Source organism: Lipotes vexillifer, unplaced genomic scaffold, assembly GCF_000442215.2.
Source record: "Lipotes vexillifer unplaced genomic scaffold, Lipotes_vexillifer_v1.1 scaffold342, whole genome shotgun sequence".
NCBI lineage: Eukaryota > Metazoa > Chordata > Mammalia > Artiodactyla > Lipotidae > Lipotes > Lipotes vexillifer.
In genome coordinates, this window is record NW_006786802.1 from 584,532 (window position 1) to 590,217 (window position 5,686).

A 5,686-nucleotide genomic window follows, 5' to 3' on the forward strand; every position below is an offset into this window, starting at 1 on the left:
GGAGGAGGAGGGGAAGCATGGGGTTGGGGAGGGGAGAGGGGAGGGGAGGGGAGTGAAGGGAAGGGAGGAGATTGGAAGAGAAGCGAGGCCGGGCATATCTAAAAATATGGAGAACCAGAATCAGGTACTGAGCCCATCTGACTCTTAATCCTGCTTCTTCCCATTTCTTTCCATATGGGCCAAGTATTGAATGGTATCAATAACCATTTGGCCAATTTGACTGTTAAAATCATGAAAAAAAAAAAAGGCACTGAACCAACTGTGCTTTCCCTCAAACGTGCTAAAATGACTCTAGAATCCAATCAGATGGCAGAAATGCCTCCTAACCGGCCCAGGTGACCCACATGTGTGTGAGGTCCACTTTCAGCCTTGCAGTGGTTGTCTAGATATTTCAGCAGTGAAAAAGCCAGACTCCAGAGCCAATTTCCAAGAAAAGTGAATCCAGCCTCCTCTCCCGTAACAGGCCGAAGCCTTGGGGATTAGTACAAGTAACTTTGTTGTTTGTTGTAGTTTTCCAGCAGTTTAATGAAAACGAATCATCGTGGAGTACACGGTCCAGACTTTCCGAAGTCTACAGGCCAAACGGGCTCAGATCTCACTTGACATTTAAGTGCAAAGGGTTAGTGTTGGGGTGGAGGGAGAGTTCTCTTCCCCACCAGGAACACGCAGGGGGTAGAAGTTTTCTATTCCCTGAGCGTGTTCACCACGGGTGCCCTTTTACAGATTCAGTTACAGAGTCTCGGGGTTTCCTTCACCCTTGGGCTATTTGGCTTCAGGCCTAGAGCCTGGGGAGTATCGAAGTTTTGTTCCCTTGAATGATATGTTCAATCTATCAGCTTAAATAAGTACAAGATGGCAAGAGAATCGGCCAGCAGGCTCTGAGGAAAGCAAAAAAAAACCAACTAATCTCTTCAAGGTTGGTTGGCCCTGGGAGTCCTACCTGCTGGGTCCCCAGACTGAGAGGGGGTAACTTTTAAAGCAGAAGCATTTAGATAAAAGGGCCATTAAAAACAAAGTGAGAGAGTGGCATGGACATATATGCACTACCAAATGTAAAATAGATAGCTAGTGGGAAGCAGCCACATAGTACAGGGAGATCAACTCGGTGTTTTGTGACCACCTAGAGGGGTGGGATGAGGGAGGGAGACGCAAGAGGGAAGAGATATGGGAACATATGTATATGTATAACTGATTCACTTTTGTTATAAAGCAGAAACTAACACACCATTGTAAAGCAATTATACTCCAATAAAGATGTAAAACAAAACAAAACAAAACAAAACAAAAACAAATCCAGAGGCAGCTCATGACTTAGATACTGAGAAGCACACAAAAGCAGCTTCAGGGTGAGAAAGAGATGCATGAGAAGGGCTACGATCTACCCACAGACACTCCTGCACTCCTGTCCCGAATACACCCCACTGGAGACTCTGATGGGATGGAAGAGAAGACAGGGGAGAGGCCTGTGGATGGGGTGAGGGCCTTAACTCAGACGGCCCAGGTTCGGATCCCAGCTCTATCACTTCCCTAAAACCTGTACCACTACATTCTTATCTGTAAAATAGGAGTAATCCCCACCTCCATGAACTGCGAGGACTAAATGGCACTTGGATATGAGAAGATGCTTGGTGCCTGGCTCACGGCAGCTGTGAAGCTTGGGGTGGGGATGTACTTAAAAGGATGGAGGTGGGGAAAGAAGGGGGAGGCGGGGAGGGGATAGGAGCTCTGTGGAGCAGAAAGCTGTAGAAATAAGCCCTGGATTCTGCTCCCCACGACATCCCCCAAGCCCCTTCAGCCCCACGTAAGAGAATGTCACCTTCTTCCACCTTATTCTGTCACAGCCGAGCCGGGAGGAAGTTTAAGGCTGTAATTAAAGCAACCTGGGTTTCAAAACCCAACTCACTTCTCCCTCCGGCTGGGGCAGATCTGCTGGCTATGAAGACGTCAGAGAAGGAATCAAATAATAACTAGACTAGAGACAAGGCTTATCATTTCCCATTTTAATTTATAAGGACGAGGGTTGCCAAGAGCAAAAAGAAAGATCATGTTTTCTTCCTTTATCATGAGATGATAAAGGAGAAAGCATGGAACCAATTACATGTATCATGCAGCACCCTCAGCTCCACTATCCTTTACCATCTCCTAGTCCAAACCACACTTATAAACTAGGAAGGCCTAAAACCTCCACCTGCAAGGTCCCTAAGGGTTCTGGGATTGTCCGAGGCCACACCCCTAAGGAGAAGAATAAAGGAGGCCCTAGATTTTCCATGACATGGTAATGTAGGCATGTTAGCCTGAGCCCACTAAGGATCTTATTCTGTTTGAGATGGGAGAGTGCAGTGGCTAAGACAGGGGCTTTCAACCTTGGCTGGATATTAGAATCACTGGAGGAGCTGTTAATACAAATCTCCACGCCCCACCGGCTGCACCCAGACCAATGAAATGAATCTCTGGGTGTGGGATCCAGGCATCAGTGTGTTTTAAAGCTCTCCAAGTGGTTCCAATGAGCAGCCAGTGTTTAGAATTGCTGGGCTAAGAGCCTGGACTTTGGAGTCAGACTTCCTGGATTCAAACCCACTTCAAATGTCACTTCCAAATGCATGGCTGGGATATATGTTTTATAAGCTGGATAAATGTTAGTTGTGACTATGACAGTATTTTGGAATAATAATAGCCATTTATAATGGCTAGAATCCAATATAACACAGAAGTTAAGCCTGCAGGCTCTGGAGTTTCACTGCTTGGCAAGGGAGGGGCCAGGGTGAGGAGAGTGAGGCTCCTGGGGGCAAAGTGTAAGGGGGCTCTCACTCTTCGAGTCCTGTAGCTGCAAACCGTCTGGGTCCAAATCTTGGCTCTGCACGGGACTAGCCATGTGGCCATGGGCCAGTGATTTACAGTGATTTATTCATCTGCAAAATGAGGCCGCGTCACGTATGCAATGAAGGTAAGAGTTACAGAAACCTCATCAGGTTGGTGTGAGGCTTACACTGAAATAACATACAGAGAAGTTAGCAGAAAGCTTGAGGCACACGGTAAGTGATTAGCTGTTGATGTGATGAGGAGAAAGACAGGGATGATGGTGTTGCTTAGATGCTTGCTTTAAGTAACAGCAGTCCTTCAGATCCGTCTGGGGCTGTAGAAGGATTTTGAATTCCATGACAACTGTGGACCCTCTCCCCACAAAATTCCCAAATCTATATAATTGTGCACATGGCTGCTGAAGTCTGCAGAAAACACAGATGGGGGTAGGTGGACACACAGGTCCAGGACCCTTAGCAAATTCTCTGCCATGGCTCATTGAGGGTAGTTCCTGGGTCCTGCGAACCCTGACTCCTCTGAGCCCCAGGAGGCAGCAGACTTTCCAGAGGCCACCTTTAACCACACCAAGGCTCCTTGGTCATGCTGCACCGAGACGGCAGGAGTGGAAATGGTCCTCAGGAACTCCACTCTCTGGATAATAAGGACTCATTCCAAGGTCCTTGGCTTAGGGAATACATAGGACCAAAGAAGAGTGGCCCTAAGGTTTTGGTGTTGGTGAATTTGTTGTTTTCCATCCTCTAGACCTGCACTGCCCAATATGGTAACCACGAGCTATTTACACATAAATGAATGAAAATTAATGAAGTTAAAAATTCAGGGCTTCCCTGGTGGCACAGTGGTTGAGAGTCCGCCTGCCGATGCAGGGGATGTGGGTTTGTGCCCCGGTCCAGGAAGATCCCACATGCCGCGGAGCGGCTGGGCCCGTGAGCCATGGCCACTGGGCCTGCGCGTCCGGAGCCTGTGCTCCGCAACGGGAGAGGCCACAGCAGTGAGAGGCCCGCGTACCGCAAAAAAGAAAAAAAAAAAATCAACTTAGTCACGCTAGCCACATTTCAACTGCTCACTAACCACATGTGGCATGTAGCTACTGCACTGGGCTGTGCAGACATAGGACATTTCTATCATGGGGAGTTCTCCTGAGCAGGACTGCTCCAGACCAGCAGTCAGCAAGCCATGCCCCGCCCCTCCCCTCCCCGTCCCCAAATCCAGCTGTGGCCCATTGAGTTATGGCCTGTGAGCTAAGGATGGTTTCTATCTTTTTAAAGGGTAAAATCAAATAAAGAATATGCAGGAGACCTACGTGGCCTACAAGGCCCAAAATATTTCCTATCTAATTTTTTACTGTTTTCCAACCACTACTCTGACCATGTGTACCTTGAGAGTGAGGTTTGAGTGGGATTTACTTGTCCTGCCCCACAGTTTGTACCAGGGACTTTCTGCTTAGCTGCTAACACTTGTGTAGGGGTTGCTAAAATGGGACTCAACCCCGCCTGAAGCATAAAGATAATAGATGCTACATTCTGAAGAGACCACCATGCCAACGTTTGAAATTAGGTGACTGAAAACAAGTTGACTATTACCAACCTCAAGGACTTAAAAGGACGGAGTAGAGGTTGAGAGGATTCTAGGGAGCAACAAAATAATGATGGCTATGGGTTAAAACCACAGAATAAAATAAATACCAATGAGCCCATACTGATAAAAATGAATAAATGAGTAAACAAACGAATGAATAAATAGGGGGAAAGGGACTTTTCTCTTCAATTAATCTAGAGGGAATGATGGGACTAGAAATCACTTTAGATCAACACTATAAATAATAATCCTTGTTTGCAAGACTCATTGAAGGATGGTAAGAACTGTGGGCAAAAGTCTGATGACAAATGAGATATTTGCATAACCTCAAAGTAACTTCCCAGAAGACACTTACTAATTACAGAGAATAATGCTACCTCTGCACAGGAGGAAGCTGGTAGATAGCACTTTAGCTGAGTGATCAAGGTCAACATGCCTAGTAATAAGAGACTGGCATCCTGTACCCCCTGATATGATGCACTGAGAAGGTCACAATGTCATTTCCAAGTTATTCTTGCCAAAAATGTCAAACTCAGTCTAATCAGGAGAAAACAATGACCAACACACACTGAGGGCTATTTCATAGAAAAACTGACCAGTGCTCTTCAAAAGCATCAAGGGCATGACACTCAAGGAAAGACTAAAGAACTCTCACAGATTGGAGGAGACTAAGGAGATGTGACAATTAAATGCCACATGGGACTCTAGGTTGGATCCTGGACCAGGATATGACATCAGTGGGAAAACTAACAAATGCAAAAATAGTCTTTAGCAGGTTAGTTAATCCATGTTAATTTTCTGATTTCAATCATTGCACTATGGTTGTATAAGGTGTCAACATTAGGGGAAACTGGGTGAAGGGTCTACAGGGGCCCTGTGTACTACATTTGCAATTTTTTTCTACCTCTAAAATGATTTCAACAGAAAATGTTTCTTTTTTTAAAAGATGTTCTGTCTTCTACCACCAGTCAGTGCCTCTCATACACATAGTCCAAATAATTTCTCTGAGCTGTACACAGCTGGCCTGCCTCCCGCTTCCTAAATCTCACTCACAAACTCTGGCTACTTTCACCCACGGAAGCCCCAGAGAGACAGCAGCACAGGGTGGACCAGGTGACAGCTTCAGGATCAGATTGACTTGGGTTCAAGCTGCAGCTCCATCATCTACCAGCTGAGCCCTTAGGTGTTCCCCTGGCTGACTTCATCAGTTCTTATGACACTTCCTCCTAGAAGCCCTCCCTGACTACCTGCACTAAAGTTCCTTTTCCCTACAACGCCATTAACTTTTGCT

At 46.3% G+C, this 5,686-nt stretch overlaps 1 protein-coding gene across 1 annotated transcript in view; it reads right to left on the reverse strand.

Moving 5' to 3' along the window:
• SLC6A2 (solute carrier family 6 member 2) overlaps positions 1-5,686 on the reverse strand; it is a 40,304-nt gene that overhangs the window by 20,181 nt on the left and 14,437 nt on the right. The window lies entirely within an intron of this gene.